This window comes from Tursiops truncatus, chromosome 20 (assembly GCF_011762595.2).
Source record: "Tursiops truncatus isolate mTurTru1 chromosome 20, mTurTru1.mat.Y, whole genome shotgun sequence".
Lineage (NCBI taxonomy): Eukaryota > Metazoa > Chordata > Mammalia > Artiodactyla > Delphinidae > Tursiops > Tursiops truncatus.
Genome location: NC_047053.1, coordinates 48369246 through 48390233, shown reverse-complemented (window position 1 = coordinate 48390233; position 20988 = coordinate 48369246).

The window sequence follows — 20988 nt, the reverse complement described above, 5'->3', positions numbered from 1 at the left end:
CTCCTAAATACCCAAGACTAGGATAAGCTACTGTGCAAGACCTGGCAGTGGGGTTTGGACGGAGCCAGGGAAGCAGGAGAGGCCGGCATGGTCCCACCCTCTGTCCCCAGAGAGCTCCCAAGCCACTGCTGTCCCCAGCTGCCAACACACAGGAAGCCCCTGCAGCCACCGCCATATAGGAGAGTGAATAAAAGCCACACCACAGTCACAGCTGCCAGGTTGCAATTTCACCTGCAAGGACCTGAGTCAGGGGCGCACAGTCTACTTCCAACGCTACTCAGAAACTCGGGCCGCACCGTGCCACCTGCGAGGACTGCTGAGCTGGGGTCCCAGGGCTGAAGCCCTGCAAACTGGGACAGAACCTTTGAATTATTTAAAGTCCAGATAGGTTCCCAAGAGGCAAACCTCTGGCATGCAGAATTCCACCCAGTGTGGGGCAGGATGCAGAGTCTGGCGTGAGTGACTAAGAGTGTTTCCTCTTAGGGCAGTCTGTGTGTGCCGGGGGGAGGAGAGGGGGACCACGGGGTCTCTGAGCACGCTGCAGACCCCAGGAGGAGCCCCCTTATGCTGGAGCCAGCTCCTGCCACCTGCCAAGTGCAGATGCCCCCAACCCCCAGTGGTCTTTGCTCCCCAGGGCTCCCAGAGGGGCCTGTGCCTCCTTCCAGCCCCTTCTCCTCCTTGCCCTGGGAGAGGAGAGAAGCGCCATGAACTCACCTGCAGGCGCCACCCACCCAGCTCAGGGGGGAGAGGAGGGATCTGACCGAGGGGAGGTGTTCCTCATTGCCTGATTAAACCACCACCACCAGCAAAGTCTTCCATGCCCCCCGACGCCTCCCTGGCCAGCACCCCTGGCCAGCTGTGCAGTCTTTTCTGAGGACTCCAGAGAGGACACTTAGTCCTGTCACAATCCCCTCCAGAGACCAGCAGTAGCGCAGCCTGCTGGGTGTTGAAAAGTAGGCATCCCCACAGCCTTTCTCAGAGAATCGTACTCAGCCAGGGCAGTCCAGACTCAAAATCAATGGGCCACCTCACATCATTAGGGCGGCTGTCATCAAAACACAGAAAAGAACAAGTATTGGCAAGGATGTGGAGAAGTTGCAACCCTTGTGCACTACTGGCGGGCACATAAAAGGGTGCAGCCACTGTGGAGAACAGTATGGCAGTTCCTCAAAAAATTAAACATAGAATTACCGTATGATCCAGGATTCCTCTTTTGGGTACATAACCCCAAAAAGTGAAAGTAGGGACTTGAATAGATGTGTGTACGCTGGTATTTATAGCAGCGTTATTCACGATAGTCAAAAGGTGGAAGCAACCCAAGTGTCCATTGACAGATGAATGGTTAAGAACATCCATACAATGGAATATTATTCAGCCTTAAAATGGAAGGAGATTCTGACACCTGCTACAACACGGATAGACCTTGAGGACATTATGCTACATGAAATAAGTCCATCACAAAAGGACAAATCCTGTATGATTCCACTTATATTAGGTACCTGAGATAGTCAAACTCACAGAGAGAAAGTAGGATGGGGGTGCCAGGGGCTGGCAGAAGGCATGGCACGGTCCCACCCTCTGTCCCCAGAGGGTGGGGAGTTAGTATTTAATGGGGACAGAGTTTCAGTTTGGGATGATGAAAAGAGTTCTGGAGACGGATGGTGGGGATGGTTGCACACCAATGTGAAAATACTTAATGCCACTGAAGTGTACCCCTGAAAATAGTTAAAAGTTTAGTTAACAGTTTTATGTTCTTTATATGTTGTTTTACCACAATTTTCTTAAGCTAAAAAGAAGTCTCTGGGATGCCCCATGCTTCCTCCACTGCTGACTCTCCCCTCTTACACACACCCACCCACACGCACGTGCTTCCCAAGCTAAAAGTCAGCCAAGGTCTTTCTACAACAAAAGAAAGTACCTGTCCTCCTCCATTCTTTCTCCATCGGAAGTCCCCTAAAGCAACTTTGCAAAGAAGGATCCAAGCTGGGCCCAGCTGATCTTGTGACAGGAGGCACTCTGGTGGGAAAGCTGCTCATTGCTGCTCCCCTGGTCTGATCAAGCGACACACAGTGTGTGTCAGCCCAGTGCCTGGTTTTTGTGGTTGAAAGCAAGAAGGACACGCCCACAGACCTCCACATACGTCAGCGGGTGGCCAGACGTGTGGCTCAGTCCCCACCAGCATCCCAGCTCTGGGCTGCTTCTTAGCGAGGAAGACCAAGCGAGAACCTCAGAGGGGGACAGAGGGGGACAGAGGGGGACAGAGGGACAAGATGCTGCCAAGTGCCCACAGTGTCCTGAAGTCTGGGTGGCAGTCCACTCTGCTCAGACCACTTAAGAAACCCTTGGGAGAGGGGTTGCTGCCCACAGAGTGAGCGAGGAGACTGCACAGGTGGGGTGAGACCCGGCTCTTTTGGACACAGGTCGGCCTTGCGGGTGGGGGCTTTAGCTGGGCCAGAGCGGCAGGTTCCAAGGCCATGGAACCCCTCTCTGCACTAACTCAGATCGGGTCACCACCCAGCTATGAAGGCATCATCCTTCTTTAATTTACAGCAATCCTACTCACATTCTGCTAGACAACTATATTTCACGAGCCCTCGGTTCAGTGTGGGTGACATGGTCGCTGGTGTCGGAGGCCTGGGTTGCCCAAGCTCCAGAGGAAGAGCAGCATTCCGCGTCTTCCGAACACCGTGATTCACAGGAACATCCATGGCAGCCAAGCAACTACCCGCCTTCATTTCCCCTCACAACACCTCCCTGCGTCTGTGGGCTGCTCCGCCACACATGCGCACACATGTATGTACATGCAATCCTGTGTTTCAGGCACACGCTGCTGTGAATGGCTCTTCTGTCACCTCAGCTGCTCACTAAGATTTATTTTTCCCCTTGGGAAGCCGCTCCCTGTGTCAGGATGCAGCTCTGTCCACACTTGAACCATCCCCAGTGAGCGCAGACGCTGCGTGCACCCCCAGGAGTGCAGAATTACAGCCACCAACCTCCCCCTCCACCCTATGCCAGTCATCCGCCTGCAAACGGCCATCAGAGGGATGTCCCGGAAAGCTGAGGACACACAGAGCCCCACCGTGGCCAAGACCTGTCTTTGCAGGTTTCATGCAAATGTAGGAGCTCAGACCAGAACTTCAGAAAATGCACAGCAAGCAACAGGTGTTCTCCAGCTACTAACAGCAGACACGTGTGTGCTTGTGCATGCACGTGTACGTACGTGTGTGTGTGTGTGTGTGTGTGTGTGTGTGTGCGCGCGTGTATGTGCACCTGTATGAAATCCAGAGGCACTCGGGGCCTGTCAGCACACAACGCTGTGCTGCCTCTTTTAAACGACACAATCTTGGAGAAGCCTCTTAATCTCTTACCCACAACGTCTTCATCTCCACTTCGGGGAAGGCGACTTACCTCCCTCCCACCTGCGGGCCCCCTCACGGAGTGACTGCCGGGGTTCAGACTTGACGTCACACGTGAAAGCACTTTGGAAAGCACCAAGGAATTCGAAGGTGTGGTTACGTTTGTGCGAGTTCTGGATGCCCCTCGCATCCCCGCTTCCTTCCTTCCTTCTAGTGGGATCATTAGAGATACAAGATTAACAGGCGTGTTGCTTTCAGGCAAAGCTGATGTTTAAAAAACACAAAGTGGCTGATGATTCACTTCACAAAAGGTTCCTCGTGGAAATGGAACAGTCCTGAGCTCATTTTAAATACACTGCCATATTTTATCTATAGGGTTTTCAGAACATATGTACAGCACAAAGTCAGGGACTTCCAATCAGGATACCTCCACCCAGCTCCGGCGTGGGAAGGAAAGCAGGAGTCGGCAGCCCCAGGACAGGCTCGGCGGGGTCCCCTGGCAGGTGTGGCAGCTCCCTTGGACTTCTTCACCCTGGGCCCTCTCCAGGCCCTCTCCTGCCTCTCTGGGAAGGGTGACGGGGGCCTGCCCACACACCCGGAGGAAGGTTTTGGGGTTCTCCACAGCAATTAGCCGGGAAAGCAAAGCTGAAGCCCACATTTCCTACTTTCCTGGACTTGGCCCCCTGTGCCTCTCCTATTGGCTGACTTTAACTGGTATACTTTGGCTGTGATAAACCATAACTGTGAGTATAACCACTTTTCTGAGTTTTGTGAGTCCTTCTAGTGAATTATTGAACCTGAGGGTGGTTTTGGAAGCCTCGAACTTGAAGTTGATGTCAGAAGGGTGGGTGGTATAGTGTGGCTACTGGCTGTAATGGGATGGGGCCCCTCAGTTCCTGCAGACAGGAACTGGGGGCTTGCATGCAGGATGTCACCCCACTGGCCGAGCCACGGGACCCCTCCAGGCCCATGGGCTACACCCACCATGCAACATCACCGCCCAGCCCCTCAGCTCTGAATAGAGCACGATGTAAACAGTCCAAAATGGGAGGAGTGCGCACGCATCCCTTGGACAGGAAGCCATAGATGCAAACCGAGAGTGGCTGGTCCTGGGTACCAGGCAAGGCCACAGAGGTTGAGGACACAAGGAATGTGGGCTCATTGCCTCAGCACAGGGACCCCAAGGACTTCTAAACCCTGTGCATCTGACACGCATAGCAAATGACCAAGCAAGACAACACGGCCCAAGGCAGCAACCAGCAACATTTCCTCCTCCTCCTGTGGGCGGGGGGTGGGGTGGGGGGGTGTCTCCTTTGAGGTCAGAGGAAGAGGAGGATGGAGAGACAGGGAAGTGAGAAGACCAGGGAGGTAAAGCTGTGGAAGACCCCAGTGAAGATGGCCCCTGAAGCCCGGCAGCTTGAAAGAAACCACGCCCAGCTTCCCGAGTTTCTCCATCACCCCACAGCTCACCCGCCCTCGGGAGCCACCCCACATCTGCACACGGTCCTCTTACACAATTTTAGATCCTCTCTCAGAATCATAGGAGCCTCTTTCTCACTCCCAAGGCAGAACTGGAATAATGAAAAACATGAAAAAGCAGAGGGAAAATTCCCCAGTTTTCAACCTGGTGTGGCAAAGTCCAAATCATGTAATCTCGGCTCATGAGGGCTTGTTATCCAGGACCCCAAGTAGAGGGCTCTCCTGTGAGCCCCTCGTTCCCCTGTGAGGCTCCCCATCCACCTTCCAGGGGCTTTTGGGGGGCGCTGTCGAGATGCCATTTCTGCCAAGAGTTCAATTGTCATGTATCCATCAAAGGCCAGGTCACCATCAGGGGCTGAGTGATGTACGGAGCCAGCTGCGCTGAGGGCTTTATGAAAATCCCACCCAGATGCGATTAGGAGAAGCATGTCACACTTTAGCTCATGTTCTGTTATGCGCAGACGCAGGACCTGGAGTCTTTGGGAGCCCCAGGGAGAAGGGGATGGGCCGGGAGGGAGAGGAGAGGTCAGAAGAAGCCCCTCTGGAGACATTCTGGAGAGACAGTCGAGGCAGCGAAGCAGAGGGAAGCCATGTGCGGAGCAGCTGGGATTAGGCTGGGTGCACGCAGACTCAAGGCTCTCCCAGCAGCGTGACATGTGCTTTCCTTAAAAATCACCTGGCCCGGGGGCTTCCCTGGTGGCGCAGTGGTTGAGAGTCTGCCTGCCAATGCAGGGGGCACGGGTTCGAGCCCTGGTCTGGGAGGATTCCACATGCCTCAGAGCAACTGGGCCCATGAGCCACAACTACTGAGCCTGCATGTCTGGAGCCTGTGCTCCGCAACAAGAGAGGCCGCGACAGTGAGAGGCCCGCGCACCGCGATGAAGAGTGGCCCCCGCTCGTCGCAACTAGAGAAAGCCCGTGCACAGAAACGAAGACCCAACACAGCCAAAAATAAATTAAAAAAAAAAAAATCACCTGGCCCTCCTCGCAGCCCTCCCCAACTGGGTTATGTCTGACCCTCCATCACACCACCTCTCCCTGTATCCGTGCGCATGGCCCCTCCCTGCTAAGTGTGCAGAGGGGCGGCCCTCACATGGGTGGTGCCTCCAGGAAGTGGGGTTCACACCCCCACCCTCGCCTCCCCAGGGTTTCCTGCCCAGGCTGCCTCCCCTCTGCCCCTTCTCCACATAGTTTTGGTTCCCGTGTAGCTGATGGGTAGAAATGCAACCCTGGGAAGGGTCCCCAGAGCCCACCAGAGTCAGGGCTGGGCCAGGCCAGGTGGGGCAGATGTTGGAGTCTTGGCCTCTTTCAGAGTTGCATATGGTGCCCCGTGCTGGCCCCAACCTGTCTGCGTGCCCGAGCTGGGAACCTGGGGCTCTCCCTGGCTCCTGTTTCTCCATCATGATCTGTCATGATCGTGTCCCCGCAAAATTAGTATGTTGAAGCCCATCCCCCAATGTGATTACTTGGAGATGGGACTCTAAGGAGGGAATTAAGGTGAAATGAGGTCATAAGGGTGGGGCCTTGACTGATAGGATTAGTGTCCTTATAAGAACAGACAGCAGAGAGCACTCCAGCATAACCCTCACACAGGTGCACAGAGGACAGAGGACACATTCACTCCCACTCATTCCTACACGCCACATGGGTACACGCTCACACACAGGCACACACTTCCTTGAGGCTGCTTTGCCTCCCAACTGCTATCTCCACAAAGGCAGCTAATGGCAGGGTCACACGGCCCAGGACGTGGTGCCAGGCCTGCTGCCCACGGCAGACACTTCACCCGATGTGGCTGCCACTAAAACCACTGTGTCTGCAAGGCCTCTGCTGGCCGGGCAGCCCAGCCTCTCCTTCCTCTGAGAGTGAGTCCAGGTTACCTCTCCCACTCACCTTAAGAAAGGCAGCCGCAGAGCGGCCACCACCACATGCCTCTGCCTCCTAAACTGTCCTTCTCTCTGTCTCTCTGTCTCTCTCTCTCTTCTTCCCTCTAACTCAGCCCCTGCAGGTGCCTGGTTCCCCTCGAGGTCCCAGAGTGGCACCCCCAAACAATCCCATCCCCACAGTCATACCTGGGAGCTTTGGTTTATGCTGAAGCCCCTGCAGACGTGGAGGGGCCACCTGGGGGACACTTGTCACCAACTGAGGCAAGGGAGGGGCGTATGCCATGATGAAGCCTCAGGAACCAGCCGCTCCCCTTCAGAGCCCACCCCTGGCCGCCCTCCAGGCCTATGGCCACCCACGCCCCACCTCTCACAACCAGCCAGCCACCAGGCCCTCCCAGACTGGTCTCAACCGTGCACTTGTCCCTCACACAGGGCTTCCCCCAACACCACTCACTCATGCCCTTTCTCCTGCCAAGAGGCCTGTCCACTTTCCTCTGTTTATCTAAGTCTCCCCTTCTTTAAAAAAAGACCTGCTCACAAAAGCTTCTCAGACAGCCTCAGTGGTCAGGGACCACATTCTCCTCCAAATTCAGGGGCACAATCATCCACCTGACCCCTGACGTGGCCCATGACTGGAGCCCACGACACGTCAGATCCATGGGGGGAGACGACATTCTCACCTGTTCCAGCTGGCTTTCCCCAAACGATCAAACCCTCAGACATCCAGAGTTCCCATCTGGCTCTCCTCTCTGCTCCCCGTCTCCTGCTTCCCAGCAGCTCTCCCCCCAGAGACCCCCCCTCCCACTGTTGATACCAATAGCACCTCTGCAAAAGCAGCCAGTGGGTACATGTGCACATAAACCATGCGTGCACACACAAGTGGACGTGCACGTGTACGCACACTCACACACACAAGCTCATACACACGCGCACACACACTCACAACTACTGAGGGAGCCCTCCTAGCAGCATGGCTCTTGCACGGACACCAGAGAGGGGCTGGTGTTCAGGCACCAGTGAAGGTCCTCCTTGGCCCTCGGTCATTCCAGGGATGGCGGCAGTGACCGCTCTGCCTCCACAGGAAGCTCTGATCCATGCCGAGGGCTCTAGGACGGTCAGCAGCCCCATCCCTACCCTTGGGCCATCCCCTGAGGGGGAGACGGGCAGCGGGAAATGGGGAGGGCAGCCTGGTAAGTAGAGGGAGCAGCAGGTAGGGAAGGTCAGAAAGAGAGAGGATGCAGAAGTCTGGGGCTGCAGGATGAAGACCACGCTATGGAACTGGCCAGATTTTCTATCGATTGTCACTTCTCATCTGGTCCTGCAGGTAGCGGCGACTTTACTAAGAAGCGCAGCGTGGGGCAGGCTGCCTGGAGCTGTGAGGCCGGATCCCCACGAGCAGAGCCTGAGGTGCAGGCCTGGACCAGGGAGCAGATGGCCTTCCCGGTTCACCCCCCAACATCATCGTTGTCTGCGCCCCACGTGACAACCTCCTTCCCAGGTACCTGCTCTGAGCCAGGTTGAGATGCTCACCCTCATTTCAACGGTTCTGCCACGGAGAATCAGCAGCTCCATTTTACGGATGACAAAACTGAGGCTGGCAGAGAGTCGTCTCGTTGGAGTCACACATTTTGTGAGTGGGAGCCAGGATTTGACTCCAGCTCTGTCAGGTTCCAGAACCTGTGATCCCTGCATTTTTTTTTTCTTTCAGGAGGAAAGCGAGGGTTTAAAAAGTAAACACAGCCTTTCATCTAGGTACCCACGCTTCTACTTAACCCAGGCCCTGTGCATGAATACTTGACCTCGACCTGGGAGCTGGGGTCTGTGAATCTAGAAGGGAAAGTGGTGGGAAGTGGGGGAAACACAAGGATGTGGGCCTCCAGCACCCCACATCCCACCAGATGGTGCAAACAGGAGGTGCCCAGTGATGGGATCCTGGCACTTAACCGGCTCCCCTGGAGACACACGACCAGCAGGGTTTCCCCAGCTTTATATCAGGACAGTAGGGGCAGCTTCTGGCTTTGGAATGTTTGATTCCAACAATGGTCCAGGCTCTGGGAGAATCACCGACAACAGGAGGAAAGAATCTTAGGAGACTGAGCCTGCCTGAAACATCTTTGAAGGGAAAAAAAAACCATATAAGAACAAAGTGGAAAATAAAGATTCAAACCTATGCCTAAAACCTTCCAACACACCGATAAATGGAAAACCACGCCTACACTTAAGGAGTCTCTCCAACCCACAGTTTATTTAACTGTCCTTCTCAAGGGACTCTTAATCAAAGGTGATTTCAAAATCAAATATACTTGTGAAAGTACTTTCGTTCCAAGTAAAATATAAATATGATTTATCCTATACTATGCTCAACAAATGCTATTTCTCATCTGCCAACAGACTCCTTCGTAGGAACACGGGGCCCGGGGTCAGGGCTGACGTGCTGACACACGCACGAAGCGCTGAATTCCGATGTTGCCTGCAGACGTCAGCCTGGCGACTCACGTTGGCCAGAAACACGGAGGGAAGGGGTCAAAGACTGGAAATTAGTTGGTATCTGCAGCCAGAAGGACAGCCTGGAATTTCCCAGATCAGATCAGAGAATCGCTCTTTACAGCAAAGTATAAAAACTTTAAGTCAGGTCTGAGACCATACTCGTAAGTGTTAGCTCACGCAAACAGTGGAGGAACCCAGGGCCGAGACGACAAAACACTGAGTGTGAAATAGAACATGTATAAACATATGGGCGATTCTCATTACTCCTGGACTGATGTTCTATAAAGTTGCCACCAACTCTTAATTAGTGAACACGAAACCATTGCTCCTGGGGGGTTGCCTTCCTGCGATCCTCTGGCCATGACATCTTTGTCAGCCCATCAATACATGATCATCTGAGCCATTTTAAGCGGACAGTTCAGTGGTGTTAAGTACACTCAAATCCGTGTGTAGCCATCACCACCATCCAACTCCAGACCTATTTTTATCTTGTAAAACTGAAACTCTGTGCCCACTAATCACTAACTCCCCCTTCCCCCTCCCCCAGCCCCTGGCACCCACCATCTACTGTCTGTCTCTGTGAATCTGACTGCTCCAGGTCTCTCACATGAGCGGAATCAGAATATTTGTCCTTTTGTGACTAGCTGATTTCATTCAGCATAATGTCCTCAAGCTTCCTCCATGTCGTAGTGTGTGTCAGAATTTCCTTCCTTTTTAAGACTGAATAGTATTCCATTGTGTGGATGGGCCACAGTTTGTCTATTCATTCATCCGTCGATGGACACTTTGGTCGCTTCTACCTTTTGACAATTGTGAGTAACGCTGCTATGAATATGGGTGTGCAAATATCTCTTCAATACCCTGCTTTCAATTCTTTTGCAGAAGTGCTGTTGCTGGTGGAGTGCTTTTCGTTTGTTTTTCATGGAAAAACACACATGGAGCTTTGCTTCATGGGCCAGGCCACAGAAGCCAGCTTGGCTCGTAGAGGAGTCTGACAGATGTCAGACTTCCAGGATGGTGGGGAGTCTGTGTTTGTTTCCTGGAGGCACACATTCATTTTTAAATGGTCACTAATGGCCCTTTATTCCAGCACAACCTGTTCAGCTCAAAATATTACCTTATCTGTTTGAAGTGGAAACAAAGGACAATTGATTAATTTGTTAATTATTCTTCCCTCCTTCCCACGCACACCAGTATCAAAGGCCCCATGTCCCAGAGGTGAAGGGAACAGATTCATTTACTGATGAGGAACCAGGGAGATGCCCTGAGGCAGGGGAAGGAAAAATATAAAAAAGAAAACATGGTACACGGTTTCGAAAGGAGAACTAATTGGAATGATCCTAGAAGATCCACCGGCTCCTCTTCTCGGTGAGACAAATAGGTCTGTAGGACAAACCCCACAATTTGCGAGGCTGGCTCACTACAGATCTGTACTCTACGCTTAGCTTGGTAAACGCATACAAGGCGTCCTTAAGGAAAACATCCACAACACATAGCTTTGGGGATTTCCTCTCTTGCTCCCCCACCCTCTCACTGATTAACCAGTCTCATCCGGCTCCCTCCCAGCCCACCCTCCAGGTCACCCTACAGGAGATAGGCACCTTCCACCAGTCGGTACTGGTGAGGGCGGCAAGCTGGCCTGTTGGAGCAGTGCTTCTGCAGAGACAGCAGGACACTCAGGTGCAAACAGGGACACGGTGAGCAGCTGCTCTTCTGTCCCCTGCCTCTCGGCCAGGATCCCTCTTCTGCATCCCCACCTTCACCCCAGTGACCCAGGTCTCAGGTCAGTCGACCTGGACATCCTCCCTGGGCAGTGTCCATGGGTGGCCCCAACTGTTCATGCCCCCTGTCATGTGACTTTGGAGTGCCTTCCGTAGATGTGGAGTGCACTTCCCAACCCTGGACCTTGGGCTTGGCCAAGTGACTTGCTTTAACCAGTGGGAGGTGAGCTGATGTGATGCAAGAAGAAGCTATAAAGGTGTTTGTGGGTTGGGTTCGTGCCTCCGCCATGGCCAGAACTCCCCTGGGAGTCCCTGGCTGTCCTTCGGCCAGCACCCAGAATGAACCCACACAAGCAGGCCTGAGCCCGCCTCAAAGCAAGGAGTCCACAGCTTGAGCAGAAGCACCCCGCCAAGCCCAGCCCAGCCCAGCCCAGATCAGCCGGCACCCAGCCAATGTGCAAGAATGGCGTGACAAGAATACAGATGGTTCTTGTTATTCGTGGAGTTCAGTCTAGAAAGTCATGGCTAACCCTTGGTCCTAGGGGAAACACAGGACCCTGCTCACAATGTTTTCATCAACCTATCAATACATAAGCCTATTTTATGTATGTTTCTGTTTAAAGATGCCTTATCTAACACAGGTTGTTGACTCATTACATCAAGTTGAGGGCCAACAGCACTGTTACATTCTTGAATGAAGCTTATCTAACGCGTGTTTTCTCCGTAGGGCACATCGCATGCAGCCTCCTGGCGCTTAGGAACAGCAGACAGCACTCCAGCACTATGCTCGGGCCATTCTAACAGCGAAATCACCAACAAAAAGCACAAAGATACAAAAAGTGTGGTACTAAAATGTTTCAGCATGAGAGCTGAAATAAGAAGGCAGAGCGTCACCTGTCCAGCCTGAGAACACCTGCGCAGATGACTCAAATTTTTCGATGTTCTGCACATGTCCGCAAATGACCATGAAAGTGCCCTTCGTATTGATTGGGGGTTTACAAAGAAAGGTTAGCAAGGGGGCACATTCGCAAATATGGAATCCACAAATAACGAGCGTCAACTGTAAATTATTATCGTTTTCAGCTGCTGACTTATGGGGTAGTTGGTTAGGCATCAAGAACTGACTGCTACATGTGATGAAGACCCAGGGGACCCATGTCCTCAACTTCCAAGATGGGAAAATCTAGAATTGTTGAAAGCACTAGGACAGGCTGAAGTCCATGAAACAAATCAGGGTTCTCCTGATTCTACAACAGGGTAAAAATCCCAGTGTGTATGTCATAGTAGGAAATAAAAGCCCGGCAGCCCTCTTCCAGGCAACGTGCCTCTCCCCCGCCCCTACACGTTACAGCTGTGTTACATCTGTCCGTGGCCCCCAGTAGATCTGAGCACAGGCGGAGAATGTAGAGAGCATCCTCCTGTCCTCAAGGGGTTTCAGCATCCTTGGTGTTGCCTTGACAACAACTAGAGAAGAGCATCTTGGCAGCCGCTCTCCTGCCCATCAGCTGGGGCGTTGTGTGCGGGTTTTAGGACTTGAAGAGTCAGGAGTTTGGGCGGGGCGGGGGGTGGGGAATACCAGCATGCCAACCAGGTCCTCTTAAAAGGAGCTGGACCAAGGGGCTTATTACTACAGGACCAGCTCTGCCTGCAAAATGCAGATACTTCCATGCTGAGAGACACTGAGAAAGGCTTCTTGCCGCAGGACACCAGGCTGACAGTGAAAGCCGTGTTCATTTTTTGGATGATACGGAATCAGAAGGGCAATAAGCAGCCCCGTCCACTCAGAAATAACAAACCTGGCCAGAGCTAGGAGATGAAAGGCAAGCCCACAAAAGATGAGCAGCCCACCTTCATCTTTGTGACCTCAGCTCTTTTCTGATGCCCCTCAGAATACCCAGATCGCCTGAAACCAGGAATAGCTTGAATGCTCCCAGCTGTCTTTGGCACCCGTGGTTCTGACTATCTGACTTTGTTTAGGGGATTAACTGAGAGGGCAAAGGGGACCCAGATACATTCTGTATCTGACTTAGGAAAGAGCGGATTAAAGTAATGTTGCTTCAAATCCATATTGGTCTGAACTTTAGGGAGAGCTGGATCTTGCTTAGGAACACGGATGGGGACAGAACTGCTTCTTCAGAGATGGGATTGGGAGCCGTGGCGTCAGGTATCAGCCGAGTAGGCTGGAATCCTCAGAGAAGCATATGTATCAGTGTTTCCCACCCGGCAAGGCGTTCTTGAAAATAACTGATTATGCAAGGGCGACATTCCTCGTTTCCCAGGGCCCGGTAGAGCCAGGGAAGGAGGCAAACTTTCCTGGGAGCCTCCTATGGGTAAGATGTGCCCCTTGTATCTGATCTTCTCCTCCACCCATCTGAGGAAATTGGCTCTTAGTTTAGAACCTCTGTCTCGCTGGAGATGGCATATCACAGAGGATTCGAGCTTGGGCTTGAATACCAGCTCAGCCATATATCAGCTGTGTGACCTCGGGCCGGTGGCTTGCCCTCTCTGTTCCTCACTTAACCTATCTATAAAAGGAGAATGACAGCAGCATCCACTTCATCAGGGCAGTTGTGGGGTTAAATGAGGCAATTCAAGGAAAGGGCTTAGAGCAGAGCCAGGCACATAGTAGGAACGAATAAATGTTAGCCACTAGGCTCAGCCCCCAGGCCCTCCATGCCTGGTCCCAGGTCCCCTCTGGCTCTGCTGGTGTCAGCGTCCACATTAGCTTGTGACTGCTTGTTTACAGGTCCTCTCTGCACAGGCAATTCTTTATTACTGACATGTGGCTTGTCCCTGACAGCCTTTAAATCCCAAATGTCTTCTCTCTGCCACTTCTCACATCCCCAGTCACCTCCTCCCACCTCCCGGCTCTGTGTACTCAGAGAATGCAAAACAATTTTAACATTGTTCGAAGCCAAACATAATTAGGAAGGTAAATCTATAACAACAGCTAAATCACATAACACATTCCAGATCCAAGGAAACGTCACTGGGGGATGTCTCCGGGTCTCAGATGCTCCAAATCACAAAAGTGACGGCCACATTTTCCCCTGGCAGACCCCTGCCCGCCCCTGAGCCCTCCCCAGCAGCCTGCACAAGAACAGAACTGGCTCCTGGCTTCCAAGGGCCAACATGGAGTTCTCCATATCAGGTGGGTACACACAGCAGATGGATTCTTCTAGAAACGTCAGCGACCACTCACTCAGCAGGCGGCTGCTGGCCATTTGCTACATGCCAGCACTGTGTAGATGCACAGGGCACAGTGCTGCCCAAGAACCACCGGCTCTGGTGAGGCAGGGGATCCATCAGCAACTGCCCTAAGGTCATGCAGCAGCCCTACGTGCACAACAGATGCGGGAGGGACGGCTGATTCTGAAACGTGCACGTGTGTACACACGCACAAGCGTGTGCAGCTACGCAGAGGGGAGTGGACTTGGGCCTGCTTAAATGACGAGTAGGGTTGGGAAGGAGGCCAGGAGGAGGCCGGCTGGCAGAGGGCACCCTCAAAGTCCAGCCTCTGGTCCATTTGTGAAGTTCAAGTACACCACCTGCCTTTGCTGCCTGCCCCTCCCATCCAGCGCCCTGGTGATGCCTTTGCCTGGGGGCAGGGGGGTAGCAAGATTAGGGAGGGTCCTCGCTGGAGCCACCCTCTTCTGCCCTGGGCAGCAACTCTGTTAGAAATGGAGACCCCCAGCCAGAAAAGTCTAACTTGAGATTTGGTTCTCATTTTTGTGCCTGGGTTATCTGTGACTTCAACCCCCAGGCTACCCTGGCTCCCTTCCTTCACAGGGACCTTCGGAAGCGCAGGGCATTTGAGCCCTCCCACCCCCGCCCCCGCCCTCCCGTCTGGATTCTCCGTGCCACCCTTGCCGACCCCACCTGTCCCACAGACCTCCCTGGACTCTGGGAACACCCTGATCTGGGAAGAGGTGTGGTGTGACCTTGTTTTGTCCCAAATGCCTCAGAGGCAGGTGCACTGACTGGCAGCTGCCCATGTGAATGCTGTTCATTCGAACCTCCGGGGGACAGGGTCACTCTGCCCACCCCCTCCTGCAGTCCCTCCTTCTCCAGAATCATAAAGAGATGATTAAATAAATAATGATTCCGTATATACATGTCAGCACACGGTATTTGGTTTTTTCTTTGTGACTTACTTCACTCTGTATGACAGACTCTAAGTCCATCCACCTCACTACAAATAACTCAATTTCGTTTCCTTTTATGTTTGAGTAATATTCCATTGTATATCTGTGCCACATCTTCTTTACCCATTCATCTGTCGATGGGCCCTTAGGTTGCTTCTATGTCCTGGCTATTGTAAATAGAGCTGCAATGAACATTGTGGTACATGACTCTTTTTGAAATATGGTTTTCTCAGGGTATGTGCCCAGTAGTGGGATTGCTGGGTCGTATGGTTCTGAAGAAACTAGGGGCAGCACGGGAATAAAGACGCAGACGTAGAGAATGGACTGGAGGACATGGGGAGGGGGAAGGGTAAGCTGGGACGAAGTGAGAGAGTGGCATGGACATATATACACTACCGAATGTAAAATAGATTTGGGAAGCAGCCTAATAGCACAGGGAGATCAGCTCGGTGCGTTGTGACCACCTAGAGGGGTGGGATAGGGAGGGTGGGAGGGAGGGAGATGCAAGAGGGAAGAGATATGGGGACATATGTATATGTTTAGCTGATTCACTTTGTTATACAGCAGAAACTAACACACCATTGTAAAGCAATTATACTCCAATGAAGATGTTAAAATAAATAAATAAATAACGAGCACAGGGAGGCAGCTCTGGCGCGGGAAAGCGCTCGGCACCTCTGAGCTGAAGCTGCTCATCGCTGCTCATGCGGCCTGACACCAGGCTCTGGGGTCACGGAGAGAGGCCAGCCCAGGGTCAGGAGACCCTATTCCCAAACACCAGGTTCCCCAAACACCCCCACCCAGAGCAGGCATCTAGCCACGTTCCCTGAAACCCGCGTCTCCAGGCACAGGGGTCTTCAGAAGGCATTTGGCCTGGTTGCCTTGTCCTTTGGGGATCTGGGAAACCATTTGTTCCAGTGGCCAGCACACCCCTCCTTCTGCACTGAGCAGACTTGGGGTGACACATGCCTGCACACGCACGTGCACGCACACACGGGGAACTCCATGTTTAAAAGCAAAACCACCCACTTCTGTGATGCTGGATGGGGTTTGTCTGTGGGGCTCCCGGCATGCCAGTTCCTGAGAGTGGGTCCAAACCCCACAGGCACAGCAGGCCTGCAAGCACTGGCTTTTGTGTCCTATCTCCCTCTTTCCCTTTATCCAGCCCCAACTGGCTCCTCCACAAAATAAAATTAAACATTAAATAAGATCCCCACCACTGTTTTTAATAGAACGGTCTAGAAGTATCTGGAAGCAAGCCATTACCCCTGCCCTCCAAGATCAAATGATGAGCTACCTCCCCTGTGCGCGGCCGAGGCCCGATGCTTTCCCAGCTCTAAATGCTAATCTCCTTCTCCTAGATCTCCAGAAACAGCTGGAAAATCACCCCCACATGGACATCAGCAGAGCCAGGCTGCACAGATGTAGGCTCCTCTCTTCTCTGGGCCTTCCATCTCCCTGAGCCTGGCCAGGACCACCAGGAGTGAGGGAACAGGCTAGCCGGGAGGCTCATCGAGGTGTCAGGGGAGGTTGCTTGTGTGGTGGGACCTGCGCTTTCTCCCTGCCACCAGATTCTGAGTCAGACATCATCATCGATCCCTAGGCTCTCGCCTCCTGTTCCTTTTTCTTCTCTGCCACGACTGTCACTTATATTTCCTCCAGGAGAGAGGGATGGCGGGGGGGTGGGGGTGGAGATGGGGTGGAAGGTAAGGGGTCGGGGGAGTTTGGAAGGCATTGCCGCAAACTCCCCGCAGCAGTAAGAGGGAATGAATTCAGGGTGTGGGGTCCCCGCTGCTCTGCATTTCGATGTGTGGGTCGTGGGGCAGGGAGCTGGGGAAATCTGTTCTTCCCCTCCTCCCCAAACTGCCTTCTTTACAAATTCCCAAGTTCTGATGATTTTAATTTTATGGTTCACATTTTCTCCCAGCAGAATCCTGAGATGACAAGGTAGAAAAGTCTGCCTTGATTAACTGTCCCTCTGGCGCCAAGGCAGGGCCTGGCGTGATAAATAGCAGGAATAAAACCGAGAGAGGCGTGAGGCAGGCAATCGCGGGCCTGGCCATAAATCCCTGCTCTGATGGGGCCCGAGATGAGCTGGTTATTTTCTGGAGGGAGCTCGGCCGGAAGCAGCAGCTCACAGAGCCAGCGGGCCTCCCTGAGGCCCCCGCTTTCCTCTCTGGCCGCAGGGCCCCTCCCCGCTCCTAGCTCCCACGCAGTGGACACTGGTTAAGTAAGATAGAGTGGAATCGCTCTATTGTGTCATTGATTCTTAATAAAAGCAGGTAACATGCCGCAAAGCTGGCATTTATCTCATTTCTCCTCTCCTCTGCCCAGATGTCCAGAAACTTCCCCCAAGGGCTCTGTCCAATGAGCAATGGCGGTGATGGGTGCCCGGCAGAGGGTGGGCCCCGGGTTCTGAGAGGCTTCCAGGCAGTCTGGGCTCTCTTCCCTCTTCACGCAAGCACACAGTGCACATGCGTGCACACACACACATGCATGGACACATGCGTGCACGTGAGCACGTGCACATAGACGCACGCACACTAAGTATACTCGTATACTTAGCACAGTGCATGTGCACAAACATACATGTACACGCCCACGCACGCACACGCAGGCACACACACATATGCACAGGCACACGTGCCCGACTAGCCAGAGAAGAGGGACAAATGAAGCCTGAGCTCTGCTCCCGACCCAACTCTTTAGTCTCTGCTGACCTTGAGTCTGACACGAATAAGCTGAATGTTCCAGGAGTGGAAGAAGGCAGGTGTGTGAGGACAGAAAGGCAGGAGTAGCATCAGAAAAGGAGGACAAACAGAAGGGCTTAGAGGAAGAGGGCGCGTGGGCTCCCACTAGACCATGAAGAGCCTGAGCCTTGAACACCCAGGACAGCAACGACATCCCCCACCAGGCACACCAGGCCTCCTGGGTCGGTCTCTGTCAGCTTCGCTGGAATGACTGAATGTAGCTGAAGCTCTATGTCATTTATGGCCGGAGCGAGGCGTGCTGTTTACCTGTTCACAGAGTCCATCTGGGCTGTAGGAACAGCAAAGAGCTGAGAATGAGCCTCGCACTGCTGGGGTGTTTCTAACTTTTTCAGAGCATTATCACAAACGGGGTCTCCTTTGGGTGGCATATTTCCTATCCCCTGTGACTCTGGAGAGGACGATGCCATAGTCCCCATCTCATAAATGAGGGGCCTGAGAGATGGTTACTTGCTCAGGACAAGCCCCACTTCCTGCCTGACCTGCCGGCCACACCTGGAACTGTCCACCTGGGCTGTCCAAGCCCAGGGTCAGGGCAGGAAGCTCTGTGACATCCTAACCAGTTTCTACCAGAGCAGCTCCTCTTCATCTTGTCAGCAAGGCCTCCCCAGCGACTTCCTTTTACCCAAGGAATCTGCAGCTAACTCATGTCTGATCCCTGGACCACGTTCCCCCATAGCCCACCCACTGACATGGCTAGAGGCTGACCTCTGCCTGCTGCTCTGGCTCCCCCAGCAAAACTTGCTGCCGGAGGCTCTTTGCCTCAGACCCCATCCCTGTGGACGACAGGGGCAGAGCCAATCCCACCTCCACCATCAGCATCTGAATTCCCGCTTCCGTTCACGGCCTTCCTTCAGACAAGGGTTTCCCCCCTCAGGAGCTTCCTGCTCTCCCACTACCAGCAAGAGGGGCCTTAAAAACTCTCTTCAGGCCCAGGCCCTGCAAGAGGAACTGAGGCAGAATTCCAGCCATCCACAGTGGGCTGCAGCTGAGCAAAGGCCGGACAGAGGCTCCAGCCCTGAGTTAGCTTCTTGGTGGTCACACACCCCAGGGACACAGGGAGGGGCAGAGGGACCAGAACTCCAGGAAAGGATGTCAAGGAAACATCCGTGGAGGGAGAGACCTCATCTGGGAAAGGGCTGCAGGAGCAGGGGTCAGAATCGCACCCAGGGCTTCCCTGGTGGCGCAGTGGTTGAGAGTCCGCCTGCCGATGCAGGGGACGCAGGTTCGTGCCCCGGTCCGGGAGGATCCCACATGCCGCAGAGCGGCTGGGCCCGTGAGCCATGGCCGCTGAGCCTGCGCGTCCGGAGCCTGTGCTCCGCGACGGGAGAGGACACAGCGGTGAGAGGCCCGCGTACCGCAAAAAAAAAAAAAAAGAATCGCACCAAGAAGGAACAGGGGATAGGGGAGGGGCTGGGCCAGGCTTTGGACTAGGCCCCCAGGCCCAGCATGTACCTGCCTCAGGCTGGAGCCCAGTGGTCCTGGTTGTGTTGCCTCCCTCTCAGAGCCTTGGGGTCTGTAGTGGGCTGGATAGCATCCCTCCAAAATTCATGTCTACCCAGAACCTCTGAATGTGAACTCATTTGGGAAAGAAAAGTCTTTGCAGATGTAATGAAGGTAAGGGTTGAGGTGAAATCATCCTGGGTTAAGGGTGGGCCCCAAATCCAATGAGAGTGCCTTCTAAGAGACAGAAAAGAAGACACACACACAGAGGAGGGGGCCACACAACAATGGAGCAGAGACTGGAGTGATGCGTCTACAAGCAAGGGACAAGAAGCATTGCCAGAGGCCATCAGAAGCTGGAGAAAGGCCTGGAAGAGTCTCTTCCTCAGGGCTTCCAGAAGGAAGCAGCCCTGCCCACACCTTGATTTCACACTTCTGGTCTCCTGAACTCTGAGAGAGTGAATTTCTGCTGTTTTAAGCTACCCAGTTTGTGACCATTTCTTCCAGCAGCCCCAGGAGCCAATACAGCGTCCTTTTCTGAGAAAGGATGGCTGTAGCTGTAATGGGCTCACCGGGGGGATACTGGGTGAGACATAGAACTGCACCAAGTCCTGACCGCCCAGGCCTCAAGCTGGGCCGCGATCATCACAGGGCCTTCTCTGTTTGTCAGGCTTATTTGGAGCGCTTTACACGCGCTATTAACCCTCGCAGCCTCTCTCTGAGTTACGCTCGGCTATTACCCTCCCCATTTCGCAGAGGAGGGAACCAAGGCAGGCAGCTCAGGCAGGCCCCACGCACCCCCTGGCAACACTGCCTCACCTCCAGTCAGGGGGCCACATGTCAGCCAGCGACTCCAGGAGGTGGGATGAGGGAAGGATGAGTTGGGAGGGAAGAAGGAACACGGGGAAGACTGGAATGGCAGAGAGAGGAAAGGAGGCTGGGGAACCTGCACACCAGACCCCTTTGCATCTTCAGGGGTTAATCAATTTCTCTGACCTCAGCAGAGGGACCAGGGACCCATGTGGGTTAGGGACCTGCCAGGACATGCCCACCTTGTCACCTACCCCCATAGCCTATACATCATCATCACTCAACGCCCAGCAGTCACTGCCCAGTTCATACCTGTTGGCAGGACTTGTTCCGAGCTCAGCGAGGCCAGGGGATGGCGGGGCACGTTTCGCCAGCTGTGAACTCACTTCTCTTGTGAGAAGAAATCTACAGCCACGGTGCCGACAGGCTGAGCACGGTACCCCATGATGTCCTGAGTCAGCACAGAGCCCCACACGTGCAGTCAGCTCTGAGCCGCACAACCAAAACCCTCTGTGCCTGACCCCAAACCCCCACCAACCGTCTTCCCACCTCCCCACGGGCACCCAAGGCCACCAGGAGCTCCCCACTCTCCCCTGATGTGACCTGTCTTCCTGCCCAGATCTGACCCTTCACAAGCCCTGTGCCTGGGTTTGCATTTTACGAGCTTGTATGTGCTCCCAAAGCAAACAGTATCTATAGATACTGTAGAGTATCTGAAATATATAAAGAGTACATAAAGAACATTTCCTCGCCCGCTCAAAAGAAATCCCGTACCCATTAATAGTCACTCCCTACTCCCCACACCCCCGCTCCCTGGCAACCACTAACTGCTTTCTGTCTCTAACGATCTGCCTGTTCTGGCCATTTCGCATCAATGGAATCTCACACTATGG